The following is an 18,708-nucleotide window of genomic DNA, read 5'->3' on the forward strand; positions in this document are numbered from 1 at the left end:
GGCCAAGATGGTTCAGCATAGAACCTAGGACTAAGAACCAGGGAGCTCTACCTGACAAATCTACCTAAGAAGCAAAAGGAAGTCCTCAGTTGCTAAGGTTCTTCCAGACTCCAGATGGAGAGGGGAGTTTCAGAGCCTTGAAATTAGGGATATTTTAAATATGTTTCTTAGGCTGCTGCCTCTATTTCACAGTATACTTTGCGATCCTAAAATGACAGAATTATATAAAAGCTACTATTTTCAACATTATCAGCGCTACGTATTTACTTCTTAGATGGCATGAGTTTACAACATTTAATTCAAGAACTGGCACATGAATGGTGTTCCAGTTTGAAAGTCTTTATTACAATGATAAAGAATAAGTTTCACATTCCTAATCAGAAAACTTTTCATCTTGAATGGATGAGAACTCTGAGTGATTGCATTTGCTGGCATGAAGAAGGAATATAATTTTCCCTAGAACTCTGAAGCTAAGAACTCTAAATTCTTACAGGCTGCACAAAGCTGTGCCTTACAGAACCCTCCGGCTTCTGCCCTGTTTCCTCTTTTTTCCATTCTTTGTCCCAAACTGCCCATTTTTTCCAAATGTTAAGCAACTAGCACTCATGAACAGCTTAGTTCAGGCTGTAATTGGTCACCTGAATCCAGTCACGCATTGATTTTGAGGTTCATACAGAAAGTTTTGGTGTGAATTAGAAGGAACGTGCTCTCCATCTCTTAGATAAGTACTATCCACAGCAGAGTCAGCAAAGCTCAGCATTAATTAACAGTGACTTTGACATTTGTGATGTTTTCCGTTAGATCTGAAGAGGGCTGGAGGGCGGATGACACGATACAAACACATGCCGTCACCACATGTCTGGGGGAAAGAAGCTGAAGTCAGACTGCACAAGTAGACTCTTATTTGCTTAAAAATAGAAGGAAAGTGTTTTTACAACCCCCAGTGGTTAATAGTGAGGGCATTTGAACCAGATGGCTAGTCTCCCAGAGTGCTGTGCTGCACCTGCTCAATGGGCAGCTCTGTTGCTGTGGTCTGTGTGAGTGGCACAGAGATCACAGCCTTAAGAACAAATGTGGCAGAGTGTTCCGAGCATGAGGTTTGCTTTTCACTCATTTGATGTGCTTTTTCTAAACATAAATCTAAGGGAAGATATCTGTTTCTGCTATACCCCAACACCCTCTCATGGATTTCCATTTTGCTAATGATGAAAAGCATTGTCTGATTTGCCCCCTCTGTTAGTTTCCTAGGGCTGTCATAAGAAATTATTCATTGATGGCTTTGACCCACAGAAATCCTCTTGTAGTTCTGGAAGCATCTGGAATGTAGGGTCAGAGAGACTGTTTTCACTCCATAGGCTCTGGAGGAACACCTGTGTGGTTTCTGCTGAGGGGAAGCAGGGTCTTTGCTGTCCTGAGCTTGTGGGTAACTTCTCTTTGCTTCCATCTTCACTTGGCCATTCTCCCTGGGCATCTCAGTTACATTATAAATCTATGAATCAGGGCCCACTCAACTCTGGTGTAACCTGATCTTTGTGAGTTACCACTGCAAAAACACCCCCATTCCGAATAAGATCACATTCTGAATTCCTAAATGGACCTGAATTTTACAGGAACATTATTGAATCCAGAAAGCTGTCTCCCACTTCCCAGCTGAGTTCTGGTTTTAGTTCTATTTTATAACCCACATTCTTACCTTACTTAGCCCTTTGAATTGCCAAGGTGGCTTGGCTGCCACCTCCTTACCCTTCATAACAGTTTAAATCCCATCACTTCCTGTGCCCGTTCAGTTTAAATTCCTCTTATCTCACTTCTTCATTGTCACATCATGTTTTCTTTCTAGCCTTTAGCACCATGGCAATGCTCTTTTCCATCTTTTCCATCTCTTCTTCTGTGTGTGTGTTCTGTTTTGTCGCTAAAATACAAGTTTGTCTACCAAGATTCCCGTGGTTAGTTAGCTCTTACTCCACTTGCTTCTCCACTTGCTTCTCCACTTGCTTGTCCATCATGTATTGCTGTTGACATGTGTTCCTTACCAAGTGAATCACTCCTTAGCAAGGAAATCACTTGACCACCCAATACAACAAGGTGCTGAGTATTGTACTAAGCAGACAAGACATACATAAAATACAATCTCTGCCTTCAAAGAATTTAGACTGGAATCAAGATCAAAGGTAGACACAAATAATTCCAAGACATAATGTGTTAAATTCCTGAGAGAGGGATTGGGAAAAAGTGACACAGGAACAAATCATAGCAAACAGTCTCGGGGGAGTAGAGGAACGCAGGTGAAGATGCACTTGGAAAGTTGCTTTTGGAGCAAAAAGGAGCTGGTACTGATGCAGACAGTGAGAGTAATTCATTGTTGACGCAGCCATGGGTGATCTCCATCTGCGGACCAGTCACTGGAGCATATGGAACAGGCATCTGCACCCAGCTGCCATGGCAGGCCGGGCAGTCAGGGGGAAGAGGCAGCAGATGACACCGTTCCCACACCAGGGTCCCTAAGCTCCAGTACTCTGAGAGACTGGGCAGCTGTTGGTAATGAATGAGTTCCAATCCCCAGAGGCAATCTGGGCAGCATTTGTACCCACACAAGTTTGGGTGCCCCAGAGGTTAGAATGTGTTCTGCTGGCAATTTAATTTAGGTCTCTGCCTTCTTCTTTCCTGTCCCTTCCTTCAAAAGACTGTGGAACCTACTGGTTAAAAGGAACCCTGATACTTCTGGGGCAAACTGAAATACACTTGGCCTTTTTCTCTAAGAGACAGCGCCTTGAAAAAGCAGCCTTGTCTGTATTCCACTCCTTGACTGCCTTCTGGTGGTCCAGCTGTGGGTGGGTGGTAGCTGGGTGAAGGGTTCATTTTCAAGATTGTCATTTCCTGTTAAGAGTCTAAAGCCGACTACGTGGCAGAAGAAAAAGGAAACACTTGTAGTGTGACAAATAAAATGCAAATTTTCCTCTGCAATTTCCTGGTGAGAATTAAATGTCGAGCAGGAGGAAGGAGGTACTTCAGAAGGGCATACTTAAATGTGCGTCAAGGAAACAGCAGATAGAGAATGTAACCATGGGTCTTGTATCAGATGTGAAAAATTCATTTAGGAAGCCCTGTTCTTGAATGCTGAGATATTTAACATAGTTGAGGTGCTTAGACGTGGGCATTATGCACAGTGGTGATGCCAGCTAAGGCACCTTCAGCTCTTATTGCCTAGGTTTGGCTTCCAGCTCTGGCTCCTGATTTCAGCTTCTTACCAGGGCAGACCATGGGAGGCAGCAGGTAATGGCTGTCGTGGCTCACCAATCTCCACCTCTTGTGATACCGTGTTGAGGTTGCACCGTTGTCTCTGCAACCTTTCTCCCACTTCTGGTTGGAGCAGGTTCCGGGATTAGAGAGACACCAGGTGTCCTATATAGCTAGGTTGTTGGTGGCACTGATCTTGCCAGAACCTATTGGCCGTTAGGTCTGGGTGCCACACGGACCTATTTTGACCCGTATGATACCACAGTCAGCATTATTTTCCTGCAGGACCAGTGCAATCCACTGACCTCAGTGAGTTTTCCCGAGCTCAGCACATGCGCAGTTCACTGTTGTCCCCTGCAGTCCTAAAGCATTTGCCACAGTGTACAAAATGGCACCTGACGTACCACTACTAGAGCTCTTGATCTGCTGGCTGTCAGGTCTGAGGACTACCCAGACCTGTCTTGGGTGGAACCTATAGAATGCTACATCACTGCAGTTCACTGAGTCAGAAATGAGTTCACTCCCAGCTCAGCGTATGCTCAGTCCTTTCCCTTGCCTTTGCCTCCTTATGCAAAATGGCACCCAATTCGGCTCTAGGGGGCTGACTGGGCTGTGAGATCCACACTGTTCTCACACTGCATTTCTGGGATCTGCTGCTCTGTCTCTGCTCCTGGTCAAATCAAACAGACCAACAGGACAGACAGTTCTTTGTCTGGGTTCACCTCCCAAGCTCCTAGTGAAAGTCCCTTCCCACCTGATTGCTGCTGGAGTTCCGGCTGCTGGTGGAGTTCAGATTGCCCATTAGCTAACTGCTGCTGGAGTATCAGTCCTGCAACACCACACTATTATGTCCGCTGCTTTCCTGTGTCTGTCAGTCTCCAGGTACCCCTCTGCTGTTGTTCTGTCCTCTCCCATTTCCTGGAATGTGTCCTCTTTGCTTTAGCCTGATGAAATGTTTCTCCGTCCGTTTAAAGGTGTCCTTATCCTATTCCGCCATCTTGATTCAATCTCAAATCTGAACTTTGTAATCATAAGACCTTTTAATGTATCTCAAATCTGTGTGGTTTTCTCATAAGGATAGTTGTCATTGGACCTAGGGTTCACTTCGAAAATCAGGAATGATCTCATCTTAATATCAGCAAAAGCCCCTTAAGCCAAATGAGGAAACATTCACAGACTCCAGCCAGTGGGACATGGACCTATCTCCGTAAGAGCCACTGATCAGCCTGTTGTGAGTGCCCTGAAGCTCAGAGAGATTAAGTGACTTGCTTCAAGTCCTTGGCATACGGGATAATGGAACAGAAATCTGAGGAGCAGAGACAGGAAACAATTTACCTGAAACACCATATAATTGCTATCAGGTTGTGTCTAAGTATCAGTCTCCACCAGTCTTCAGTGGTTTTACCCAGGTATGAATAAGAAGTTTATATCTTATTCATTTCCTTATATATTTACTTAATGAGTCAACAGATACTGAGGGCACTATGTTACATGGTGTGCTTAGTGCTGGGAGATGATCAATTTACAAGATGAAGTTATTTCTTAGATTTATGGGACATGGTACAATATGAGGAAACAGACAATACTAATAATACAATTAAAATCTGAAAATGCTGTAAATGAAGTAAACAGTGTTATGTGAGAGTATCTTAGTGACGATACTATCTTAGGTAGAGAAATTAGGTATGGTCACTGTGAGATTTGAAACAGTCCACTATGCAAAGAGGACATGGCCCTCTATCCCAAACATAATCTAATAAGGAGCAAATTGGTTTGTCTTGTATTTAGAATGTTCCAGGGCTAAGTGCTGGTAAACAAGAGCATATTTCCTTCTGGAGGAAGAGTTCTAGTAAAATAATGTAAATGGCTTCAACACACAATGTATAGAAATATTATAAGGGCAGCTACAAACAGATTATGAAGTGTTCTTATAGAACTCCATGAAGTTTGAAATGTTTATAAAATATGCAATAAAATAAGCACATGACAAAATCAAATCAAGCATTGAATATACATGTCTAACATTCAAAGGGACGGTCTAGGCTAGAGATATAGTTTAAGAATCATCAAATAGAAATTAAAGCCATGGGAATGAACAAGATCATCCAGAGGAAGCATTATATACCCCAGTAGGAAATGGGTTGGCATCTCACTTTGCTCTGATTCGAGTCTGAGATTTTTGCCAATTTGGGGCTCTTTTTCTATATCATGAATACACTTTCCTATGCTCTTCAGAGTCGTCTTGACAATCTAAGCTCACACGAGTTTCTACCAGGTTCACATGGGAATAACCACAAATGGCTTTATGTTGAGAAATAAGAATATCCAAGTACAAACGTCATGTGAAATCCTTGTGTATGATTTGTACTCCAATCCTTCCCGAGAAGGGAGCATAGCTATGATGGGTTCTGATGGGCATTGTACTCACTGCGTCAACTCCAAAATGGTGCATGAGTTCATTTGTACACAGATGCAGTCTGTACTTAGTAAAGGATAATTACATGAAATTCATTGACTCCTTTCATGTGGATAAGCCCTTGTTTACTACTTAGCTGCCTTTGCTTGCCCAGTGGAAAAAATCCTGACACAGAACTATTGCTTGCCTCTAACCCATTTAGAGACATAAATGTGGTCAAAAATGTGATTTTACAGAGTTCAACTCACTTAAACCTACCTTAGCCACATTTGCTGAGAATCAGTGGGGGTATCATGAAGTGGTTTTTGCCTTTTCATTGGTTCCTAATGTGTCTCCCCTGCTCCACAGTTTAGGTCAGGCTCCCCCCTGACCTTTCCTCCTTACCATTCTGTCTTCATATTCTAGCACACAGTCTCCTTTACATCTCCCAAACGCACTTCACTCATTCCAACCACAGTCCCCTCTCCCTGGATCCCTCTCCCTATCTGTAGCTGATGCCTTGAATGCAGGTCTCACATCAACTGTCATCTTCCTTTCTCTGCCTTCTCCTGACCACTCATTCTGGATGTTTCTCTTTTCCATCCATGCATAACCATCCCCATGACCAGCAGTACTTTCTTGAACAACTTGCTCATTTACTTATCTTTGTGGCATCTCCCGCCACCAGAACAGACACTCCTTGAATTTAAAGCCCTCAGTGTTTCAACCTCCTGAATCCCCAATGTTAAAGCAGTACATGACACATAGGAGATAATTACTCGAAAAGAATTTTTTACCATTAAAGTGGCATTAGAGCTTTTGACTCTATGTTAGATACCTTGTATAAAGCTTACATTGAGTCATTATACTCTCGTTGCAAACTCAGATGGGGTGATGGTTATTTCCTCAACATTTGTAGATAGTTGCTGCTGAAACCTCATATCAAAACCAGTTCTGCTTGATATCTTGCTGTTTGCAGGCTTTTTATTAACATTTGATTTGTCATACATCAAGAACATGGATAAAAACTTCAGTGTAATATTGGTTTTAAACCATTCTTCATCAGTTAAAACATAATCATATAGTATCAAGTCACTGAAGAAACATATACTGAATTTCTTTTCTGTGCAACACACTTTAGTGGATGGTGAAGACTCCCAGTCTAGGAGACTCAAATGTCATTTTCAGCTCTATTTTTCACATACTATTCCAACAAATAAGTACTGGATATTACATGCCAATCATTATTCTAGCATCTGGTTCAATTAGTCTGTCTCTTGCCAATATGATATGCTGCAGTTGGATCCAGGCTTAAATCACTTCTGTCAGGGATGAAAATAATAATGATAACGATTAATAAATAAAATAATTATTAATAAATAATAATTTAGATGCTCTTCCTAATGTCTCAAGTTCTCAATGCCAGAAGTGATTTGAATTGGCTTCCATGTGTGTCATGCAGCTACACCTGATCAGGTCATAGTGTCCAGAGTGATGTGGTTCTCAGAACAAGTCAGACTTGGATCACCAACCTTCCTCTGTGATCAGCAGCCACATCAGAATCATGTGACTGGTGAGGCAGGCAGGTAGCTGTCAGAAAGAAAGCTATGGTACAAGACAAATGAGTGTACTCTCAGGCTCAAAACGCAATATGATTCATGAAGCACCCACCATACCTCCCCAAGCATGAGTAGTAACTGCCTCATCACTGGGTTGCCCATATAAAAGACACTTCCCAGGACATATTTGTTCCTTAAGTCTGTTACAATTAGGAGATGAAGTGAAAGGCTTGTATTTTGTAACTTGAATAAAATGTTTGCAAATATAGCGTAATCCACACTGTACAGCTGAATGTTTCTGTTAAAACACACCATTGTTGAAGATTATCAGCCTACAATGTGAGACTATGAATACTTAAGTTACATAATTTACCAAGCTTCTCTGAGGAATAAGTTCTGTGAGATTGTGAAAGGATTTTGAAAAGCATTTAAACAACATAGAAGCAGGAGACACTTTATTGTTAATAGCTAGAAAATGAATGCTCTGCAGAATTGCATAAATAGTCTCCTGTAAAAGTATGGGAGAAAAGTAAAACTTCATAGAGAAAGATTCAAATGGCAAAAAATACTTAGGAAGCAAAAGACAATTTTCTAAAATGAAGGATTTAAAGAGAATGATTCAGCAATGTCAGGGCAAGACATTCTTTTAAAAGTCTGAACACATTTGTCATTGTATTTATATACATATATATACAGTTTAGAGTTTCTTCAACAGAAATAATAGAACTCTAAGACCAAAATTGTTTACCTAACTCTCCTGGCCAACCAGAGCACAAGAACCTGAGCCCATGGGTGCTTTTAGGGCATAACATAGTGTATTCACTTTAGTGCTTTAGTGTGCAACATTCTAGGTTCAGTGCCACCCTCTTGGAAAAGAAATGTGGAAAGGAACCACACTTCTGTCCACAGGCCAAGTGTAACTAGGTGCAGTAGCCCTGTAAATAAAAAAGTAAATTGCAATCATAGAGACTAAGTATAGCATCTTAGAAGAGCAAGTTTGTGTATTTCTTAGTCTGCAAGTCCAAGGTGGAACTATTCCAGGCAACGAGAAAGAAGTGGAGGAAAGAGTACTGGCAAGTAGGTTCATCCAAATGAAGATGAAACAAAACCTGCAAATATTTTCCTGCTTCTTTTTTGTGGGCCACGTAACAATGAGGGAGGCTGGACACTGAAATCTCTAGTTGGGCAGCCACATATGTAAGACAGCACTTAGGGCTTGGGGATTACTTTACTGGGAGGCAAAGATGATCATTCCTGTTTCATATTCGTTGAGATCATGCCATGTTTAAAGCATTCTGGGCAATTCAGCCATGACTAAAACAATGATCTGCATTTAAGAAGCAAATAACAAACATATAGGACTCTCTGTCAAAGTGGAATGTGATGAGGCAAATACAAATCCAGTGTTATGAATGTCTGGGTGGGGTAAGAGGGATAGAGACTCTCTCTGTCAAATATAAGAAAAGTTGTTGGAAGAGGTTAGATTTGAAATGGACCTGATGATTGAATAGAACTGGGCAGACTGAAAACTGAAGTTAGGAAAAGGCGCTAAAAAGGAGATACTATCCAAGTTACCCTAATGGAACTTTGTCACCCAGTTGGTAGTATTCGCATTGGTTCATGAATGTAGAGAACACTGGCTAGATCTCTGCGTTTTTTTCTCCCTGTGAACTTTAGGGGAGAGAATCATTTCAGGTGATACTGGAACATAAGCTTCAAGGAAACAAAGACATTGGCTCCTTGTTTTCTTTATCCCTAGCTCTTGGGGTACTATTGTTTTTCACAGAATACTAAATAAATAATTGTATGAATGAGTTAATGATTAGTTAAAGGTATCTATGATCATCTTGAGTCTTTTCTTTTAAGTTTTACTTGAAAAGCAGAGTTACGGAGAGACTAGGAGGGAGAGACAAGTAAAGGAAAGGAGAAAGAGAAAGAGGCAAAATCTTCCATCTGCTGGTTCGCTCCCCAAATGACTGCAAAGATTGAAACTGGGCTAGTCCAAAGCCAGGAGCCAGGAGCTTTTTTCCAGGTCTCCCACACAGATACAGGCACCCAAGTGCTCGAACCATCCTTTGCTGCTTTCCCAGGTACATTAGCAGGCTGTTGCATCAGAAGTAGAGAAACCAAGATTCAAACCAGTGTCCATATAGGATGCTGGCAGTGCAGATGGTAGCTTTACATCTTATGCCACAGCACAGGCTCCATGGTTTTTGTTTGCTCATTGGGTAGTGTTGTATAGCAGTTAAAATTTTTAATTTGAAATCCAACATGGATGCATATCTTACCTCTGCTTTTCATTCTTAATAATTCTGCTTTCTGTCCATAATTTGTCATCAGCAATTACTACTTCCTCTTTGGGGTTCCACTAAGATAAGCAGTGTAAAGTATTTAGCAAAAATATCTAGCAGAACTCAAGTTTTTTGTTTGTTTTGATTTCTTTTTTTTTCCTCCAATTATTATCCCATACCCACTGCTCTACTAAAGCAGTTTCCCTCTGGTCCTCTAAGTTAACTCTTGTCCTATATTCCTCTACTTGTTTCAGTTGGTTGCTCCCTCCAGCATCTGGTACATATTCACCAGTATCACAGGAGGCAAAGCCAATTTTAATGCTAGCTTTGCCATGAAATCAACTGCTGTGGCACTAATCAGAAGTTATCTCTTCATTTTAGAATTCTTGAATGCTAATTCAGTTGCTTTTGTGTTTACAGCCAGTCTGGCCTTCGAATCCTAAGGTGCCTTGAATGGATAAATGAAAGATAACTTATTTATGCTTTCTAGGAAATCCACAAGGATTCTGCCTGTGCCCTTAGCTGGGACCCACTGAATCTTACCCACAGTAGATGTTCACTAAATGTGGATTGAATGTGAATAAAGAAATGTTTTACATGTATAAAGTAAAATCCAAACAATTCGCCTACCTGCACTGTTCTCTTTTGAGGGTGTCCTATTGAAAGGAGTTATTGGGTAGAGTAGCAGGAAGTTGACAGCCACTCCTCTGGACTGTCTCCCAGGGCCTTTATAGAATAGGAAAGGTAATTATGGGACCAGATTAGCAGTTTGTTTTTTGATACAGTCAAAGTAAAACCAGCAGGATGCAATTGGGCTCTTCCCCACTTTCCAAATAGCAGCAAATTTTCATACAAAACAAAGAGATGCTTGAATTGCAAATTGCTTAGAGAATCAGTGAGCAACCCCAATGGAAGAATATTTCTACTACTTTCAAAATCTGGCTGTTGCCTTTTCAGGTTTAACCACGTAGAAGGGCATTCACAAAGGCCTGGGTGTCTTGTTGTTTCAACTCTTTGCTAGGTAGGCAGGAGAAGCAATCCATGAAGGCTCCAGTGTGAACATCAGCTTAGAGACCTTCCTCTTTCCCAATTCTCTAACATGTGGAGTAGCATCCTTCACTCCCAGAGGAGCCCAAGAGTCCTCAGAGGTAATCTCATTCAAGGTGATGAGGGCAACTGCTTATGAGGTCAGCCAGGGCATGTAATGAATGAAACATGATAAGGGTGCGTGTGTTCTATAGGATGTGAGTGAAGACGAAGGCAAACCGCATACCCCATTAAACACCTTTGTCATATAGGATTGCCAGAAAACTGTTAATTGTTAGCACACAGTTCCAAAAATCTGTAAAGTGGATTTCTAATGGAAATATTCCTTTGCTGTATTGGTATCTAATTAATCTGAATAAAATCCTATCTATTGGCTGCATATAGTTTCTGAGCCAACAACTTACAACTTCTGATTGAGCCCAACTTCCTCATTTGACAGGAAAACTAAGGTCAGTAGGAACAAATGCTTCATGAAAGATCCCATAATGACCAAATTGTCTGAGACCTCATCACGTACGCAACAATTGTACTATAGACCACCCTACCCATCAAGTCCTCACTGCACCCACCCCCCGCAACCATAGTACAGCTTCATTTTCACAGAAACATTTGTAAAAATTTCTTTTCTGATTTGAATAAACAATTCATAATTTCTGCAGAGGATTTGGAATATACAACAAGGACAAGGAAACACAAAATCATGTGACAATGTACTTTAATTTATTTGGGACCTGAACCCTAGCGGGACATGACTGAACCTGGTTGGACATGGGTTGCTTCCAGACATGGCCACTGGAGGGCAAAGTGACATCTCAGTTGGATTAGCTCCAATTAAGTGATAAGGAAAATGAGGGCAGGGACTCAAAACACAAGTACAGTCAGACAGGTGGCAGAAATGAGGAAAACAGGACAGGTGAGGAATGTGGCAAGGGAAGCAAATGCCTGCCTGAAGGATGTAGACACAGCTTAGACCAACCACATAGTCATGTGAGAATCCAGATAGTACTGAAAGTCATTCTGAGCGATTTTTTTTTTCCTTACAAAGCTTGAAATCCAACTTCTAATATATTTAATTGTGTAAGTACAGTTGAGTGATGCTCATGTACATACACATACAAAACATATCAAGAATGGACATTTGGATTGTATCCTCAATGATTTCTGCCAAATGACTCATTTAGGGTGGGTCGTTCAGCTGGACAAAATGTTTTCTTGTGATCAGGCCAGTCACAGGCTATGGAGAACAAGCATGGAGAGGATCATGTCGAAAGGATGACACTTGACTGAAGAGAGAAGTCCTCTGGAGGGAGGAGGAACCTATAGGAGCCAGAGGGCAGCCTGGCTGCACAAACCTGTCCAAATCTAAAGCACCTATTTTGAAAAAGAATGTTTAGCACAATTCATGTGTGGCTTTGGCAGTTTGTATGCTAGTACAGTCTCTTAGAATGCCCGGGCAAGAGTCCCAACTGTACGCTGGATTCCAGCGTCTTACTAATGGTGTACCCTGGGAAGCAGCAGCTGATGGCTCAAGTACTTAGGTTCCTGACATACCACATGAGACCAGTTACAGCTCTTGGAACTTGGCTCGAGTGACCCAGTTTACAGTGTGGCAGACATACGGGCAATGAACCAGGGGATGAGAGATCTCTCTGTGTCTTTCTCCCCTTCTATATCTCTCTGCTTTTCAAATACATTAAGATAAAACTTAAAAACCTATTGTGGCATTTTGGTGTGTGTGTGCTCACATGCACAATCTCTACCTTGCTAGAACAATGGATACTCTGATTTGGTGGCCTTTGAAGACTACTTTATCTTCTCCAATGCACACATGTTTCAAGTAACTCTAGATAACATTTTACTGTGACAGGTCAATAAATGAATAGACAGTGGAATGAAACGGAAGGAATGCTTCACTGGGGATCCTGGACCTCCCCATCTACCCATTCTAATCTCACTCACTCTCTCAAGCTCCATTTTGTACTCTGTAAAGTGAGAGTGTGATACTTGCCCTATCTCCTTGTCCTGGTGAAAAGTTCCGATGGGAAGAGAGAAAATCCAACTGATCATAGGTTGTGGGATAACAAACTAGGTTAGCAAGAAAAGAAAGAAAAAGAAGTTCATACATTTAAGTAAGTTAACTGTTTCAATGATAGCTGGATTTAGGGGCCTGAATAATGTTAGAGTTGGGCATCCTTCATTCAGTATTCCCTGCGTTACTGGTTCCCTGTGTTGGCTTCCTGCTGTCAGCCCTTACCGTCCCAAGGATATTAGAGAAAGATAATTTTTTTTTAACATTGTAAACACATGTTTGAGGACTGACTTTATCAGCCTGAAGCAAGTCCTTGCTTGTCCCTGACTCCGTCAATGTAGCAAAGAAGATGAAATGCAGAGTGGCTGGGCTAATACACATTTCATGGAGCAATGAGGCATTTAACATGGGCTTTAGGAGAACATGGCTTGCATTCTGGATGGTGGCAGATGAAGTGGTAGATCTGATTCCCATGGAGGAATAAACTGTTTCATTTGAAACGACTTCCTGGGAAAATACCCAGCCTCTTCTCTGAAGTTAGTTTAAAGCTGGAGCCATCCAGCTGGAGATAATGACAAAATGTTTGATTACTCATTGATGCCAACATAAGATTGTGTGTTTTATGTTTATTTCTTCTGATGTTTTTCAGGTTGCTTTGACAGAAGGATCAAGACCGAGTAGTGACTCTTATTTCAATGACAGCAGCAGTGTTAACAGTGAGTAGTGTTTGCTATTATTCACTTGTTGTAAAATGTGGACTTCTGTCCAGTGCCAAGATAAGCTTGATTCCAGTATTCCTTGCTCCAACCCTTTTAAGGAAAATAACAGTTGACATCACTAGCAAATAAGATGCTATGGATGTTGTTCAAATTTTGTCTGTTACACATATGAGTGATAGTAGAAGCATCGTAATATGAATGGGTAGCCCTCAGTGGACGTTCTTTGTTATAAGAAACAAAACATGCGAACTCTTAAAAATGCAGCTTCAAGATGGTTTAAATAATAAGAAAGTTTTATTAGTTCTCCTGACAAGGGGTTCTAAAGTACAGTAGGGCCATAGATGGTTAATGAACTTTATCAACATCACTACAGTGCGTGTGCTGACACCTTCAGCAGGGTATCTCTTTTATGTGTATCTTTTTATTTGTGTTTTTAGAAAGGTCTCAGAAAACTTACACTCACATTCATGGGCCAGAACTCTGTCCCACACGCTTCCCTAAATTTATCCCTGCTGAATTGTACTGCCTCATAGGATTTTCTTGAAAGGATTATTAGTCCCTTTTGGGGACTGCATTTCTTGAAGAACTTAGCAGCATAAAGCAAAGAGGATATATATATAAAAAGTAGTCTTATTGCTAAGGAGAAAAAACATAAATGATTATTGTGAAGGAAATCAATAGTATCCTTTGTAGTATGCTGCTGTACAAACGTCAGTAATACTGCTTTTTAATGAACCTGAGTTCCAAAACCTTCCATATTTCATAGCTGCAGAAACTAGATGCCCAGCTTTGGATAACGCTCTGAACATATGGCTGAAATTTAAAAAATGCTTAGAAATACATGTGACTCTGGATTTAAAATCCAAATCATTATCATTACACCATATGCGGGCTGTTTCTCCAACATGCATAATTATAAACACCCTCAAAGAGTAAACACTGCTGCCAATTCTTAAAAAACAAACTACAAAGCAGTATTAAATAGCCATGCTAATTTAACTTCCTAATTTTTCCAGAATCTTTAGAGAGATGTGTACAACTGCAGAGACACTGAGCACTTAAAAAGCCTTACACCTGTATGGGAATAAAAAAACAACAACAGTAACACTACTAAAAGAAGAGCTAAAAAAGTTTGAGTGGATGATGGAAAATTACCTATGGGAGTTCACTGTAGTAAAATCACTCTCAAATTCATTCCCCCATGCTGCTGTTAAAGTATAGGTCACTTCCTTGTGCTGTCCAGGGAAATGTCCTCAAGACCTCATTTACCTATGGACTTTGTAAAGCCTCCTGCTTTGAAATTTGTGGGGAGTGATTCAAGAGGTGTGGACAGACTTTTCCTTTCCCAAGCATCTCTCTTTACTTACAGGGTTCTAAGGTCCACACCACTCCGGGATTTGAGCCTTGAAGGTCCCAGCATCACAGCAAATATGCTAACTTATCCATATGAGATATTAAGATGTTACATCTTCCATCTTTATCCTGAGTGATGGCTGGGATGAAGGGTACAGATGTGGATGTGGTTAGAGAGAAGTCTTCCTGAACTTAGGTTTAAAATGGCATTTAAGAGTATTTCTCAAAATGTTTATTGCAAATGGAATTAAAAGAATTTCATTAAAAGAACTATTGAAGCACACTGGGGGTCTGCAACAAGTTCATGAGAAATGTGTATAATGAAGAACATTATACAAGGATTCTTAAAAATTCTACCAAAACAAACTTACCTCTAATTCTACTTTTTATGAAATGTTTTGAAGCACCCTCACACAGATATAGACATATGTTTATGCATAATATATGTGAATATAATACAATGCATATAAATATAAACACATGCATACAATATTACATAAATGCCTGGATACTATTCTATAATTTCCTTTATAAAAACAATACCTTATAAACATTTTTCCATTGCAGTATGTGCATGACATCATGTTTTACTGATGAATAGTTTTGTATGGCAGGAATTAATGGGAATTAATTCCTTCACTTCTTTATTAACCTGAATTTTTTTTTTTTACTATTTTTAACTATACTAAATGTTCTTGTGCACATAGGCCTTTTTCCACACATGATTTGTGGTTATCTGTTTTATTGAATTTCCAGAAAGGTGATTTCTGGGTTAGTGATAGGTTACCCAAATGTATTAAAGAGAAAGCTGTAAAGAACTAGAATGTTAGCTAACCCATGCAGGACACATTCTAGGCATTCTGGGTGTCCCTGTGAGGCCACAGGCTCCTGCAGAAAGATGTTTAACAGTGCCAGCAGGAAGGATATGAAGCCATGAGCACGTACAAGAACAATAAGGAACTTCTCTGAGGAATGGCAGTCAGTTTAGGTATTTGTTTTTGTGTTGACTGAAGTGGCCTCTTTCTGTCCTTAGTCTAAACTAAAAATTTACTGCAGGTAGGAACCATCTCTCTGTTGTGTTGTCCTTCACCAAGAAGCAGCAAGTGCCTGGTATGTTTATATTATTGTGCCTGTACAGTTCATAGGTGAGAGAATGAATTATATGGAAAACTTTTCAATAAGGAAAGAAATTTAAAAGGAATTTCTTAAAATCTCTTTGTTTTATCTACCATGCTTTTTCATCTCACACACATAGAAACATAAAATCATACAAGTTCAGCTGTTGCTCCACTGTCTGGTGATGAGACATGATTCTGCCTCAGGGAGCAGGTTGTACCAAATGAAACACCGTGTGGGTCACAGTTGTAGCTCTAGTATAATTCATTCCACACTGGCCATGGAATCAGCCCACTTTCACAAGCAGAATTTGTCTTTTGCTACTCTTTCAAAACAAGATGAAGTTCTAGGAGATTATGAAAATCAAAGTAAAGAGAAGTGACTTTGCAAGGACAGTGTCGTAGAGTGGTAGACTAAGCCTCTACCTTGATCCCCAGAATCCCATGTGGGTACCGGTTCAAGTCCCAGCTGCTCCACTTCCCTTCCAGCTCTCTGCTTGTGGCCTGGAAGAGCAATGGAGGCTGGCTCGAGTTCTTGGGCCCCTGCACCCCATGTTGGAGACCCAGTGGAAGTTTCTGGCTTTGGGTTGGCTCAACTCTAGCCATTTCAGCCATTTATTTGGAGAATGAGCCAACAGATAAACAACCTCTCTGTCTCTCCTCCTTTCTGTAACTATGTGAATGGCCAACATTAAAAAAAAGATAGATGTGATTTTATGTGACTTTACACTAAATCCTGTCCATTTTAGTCCACCCTTGGGTGGCTTCTATGATATGCAAACTTGGTTTGCACCAAAACATACCGGAAAGTTGTGACTTTTTCCACGTTTTATTTATTTGCCTTCTCTATTTCCTCTTCTGTTTCCTGTCATACCACTCAGTGTCTTATGAAAGTTTCCTAAATGCTTGTGATCCTCCCAGAGCAGCCAGGGTGGGTTTTTGCAGCTCTTAACTGCAAAGTAGTGAATGCAACACACACATCATAACTTGTCTCAAACTGGCTCCTGGGTTTAGGGCAGGTTTACTTGAAAATCTTTGAAACTTTAGAAGAAGAGAGATTTCTCCTTGGCAATTCAAAGTGAGGCCTGTGGCCAATGGTATCAAAATCAGCAGTAGCTCCTCAGAAATGCAGAATTGTGGGCTCCAGCCCAGCCCACACAGACTAGATGCTTACTCCGTATCCTCAGGTCTTTCCTCTGCGTATGATGGATCTAAAGCACAACTGACTGTGAGCCTTCATCCTGTTATTTCGTAATTCCAACAACGAAGGAAAATGGAATTTTAAAAAAGATGTGTTTATGTAATATATATACTCAAAATTAAACATGCTAATGTAAATATACAAGAAGGTAGATGTTTTAAAGAATAAGTAACATGCATTATTGCAGTAGCTCACCATCAGGTTAGGCAAAGGAAACATTTTGATTTCATTTAGATAAACTACTCTCTATTTAAAAATGATTGTTTGCTGCTTAGGTCATTTCATCATTTTCATAGCAGTTTCCACTATATTCCTTTTTTGTGCCAAGTGGCAGTCCTCTGGAAAGGAAAAACCATGTTTAAAATGAAGATGCTAAATCAAGGTTTGGCTCTGTTCCACTTCATTCTTCTGGAGTTTTCTCCTTCACCGTCTTAAAGTTTTTCAGACTTTGCACCCTCTCTACAGGAAATTTTTCTAAGACACAATTTCTACCATTTGCATTCCGTATACATTCACAGATTTGTTCTAATACTTTTTAAATGAAAGATTGACTCTGTCTCCCAGTAAATGAATATTACCTATGAGGAAAAATAAAAGGTAAGGAGTATTAACTAGATTGGAATTGGCAAGTTGCATTTCACCTCAACAATCGATAGTTTTCAGCAGCTCTGTATTTAACAGGGGAGTCAGTGGCTGCCTCTGCAGTCACCTTCAGGGATGGGCCATGGGTATGGGATAAGGGTATGGCTGTCTGTCTACTACATAATATTGTATTCATGTGTTGTTGAGCTGTCTGGTTCTTCTCTGGAGAGCCACAAACTCCAGTGGCTTTAAAGACGAATGCTGATCTCATTGTTTCAGAGGTTTAGGCATCTTTGAGCACCTTTGTTGGATTCTCTGTTTTGGGGCTTCTCCCTTCAGGTATCTGCTGAGACTGGAGACTCACTGAAAGGCTCAGCTGGGGAAGGATTTATTTCCTAGGTAACTCCTGGGGTTACTGGTCACAACTGAGTTCCTAGGAGCTGTTCCATTGCACGTCTCTGTTTATTCACTAGCCATTGTCCAGAGAATACCCTCTGTTCTTTGCCAGAACTGACTTTCCCATCCCAGCAGGGTAGACACACAAGAAGAATGAGACAGAGAATATGAGCAAGAGAGAAGTGAGGGGCCAACATGGTGGTGTGGCGGGCTAATCCTCTGCTTGTAGCACAGACATCCCATATGAGCACCGGTCCATTTTCCAGATGTTCCATTCCTATCCAGCTCCCTCCAAAGGATGGTATAAAGTTTTTGATCCCTGTACCCACCTGGGATACCTGGAAGAAGCTCCTGCTTCCCAGCTTCAGACCAGCTCAGCATTGGCTGTTGCAGCCATTTATGATGTGAATCAGTAGAAGGAAGATCTGTCTCTCTTTGTCTTTTCTTTATCGTCATAACACTGACTTTCAAGTAAAAATTAAAATATTCTAAAAAAATTTTTAAACTTAAAAAAATACAGCAGTCAAAACTCTTTATAGCCTAATTACAGAACAGAGATCTTACTACTTTGTTAAAGATATTTTGATTCATTTTGAAAATCAGAATCACAGAGAGAGGGGGAAGAAATAAGGAACTTCCACCCCACTGTTCATTCCCCACATGGCTGTGACAGGAGCAAGACCAGAACAGGCTGAAACAAGGTGCTTCATCATGTCTCCCACGTGGGTACGTCAGTATAGGGGCCCAAATGCTGAAGGCATCTTCTGCTGCTTTTCCCAGACCA

General features: G+C 40.7%; 1 long non-coding RNA gene across 1 annotated transcript in view; it reads left to right on the forward strand.

Moving 5' to 3' along the window:
- LOC131482669 (uncharacterized) overlaps positions 1–13,274 on the forward strand; it is a 132,542-nt gene extending 119,268 nt beyond the window's left edge. The window contains exon 3 of the long non-coding RNA XR_009247218.1: positions 13,208–13,274. This is a non-coding gene — a long non-coding RNA (uncharacterized LOC131482669). The remainder of the gene's footprint in view (positions 1–13,207) is intronic.
- The last annotated feature ends 5,434 nt before the right edge of the window (positions 13,275–18,708 follow it).

This window comes from Ochotona princeps, chromosome 19 (genome assembly GCF_030435755.1).
Source record: "Ochotona princeps isolate mOchPri1 chromosome 19, mOchPri1.hap1, whole genome shotgun sequence".
Lineage (NCBI taxonomy): Eukaryota > Metazoa > Chordata > Mammalia > Lagomorpha > Ochotonidae > Ochotona > Ochotona princeps.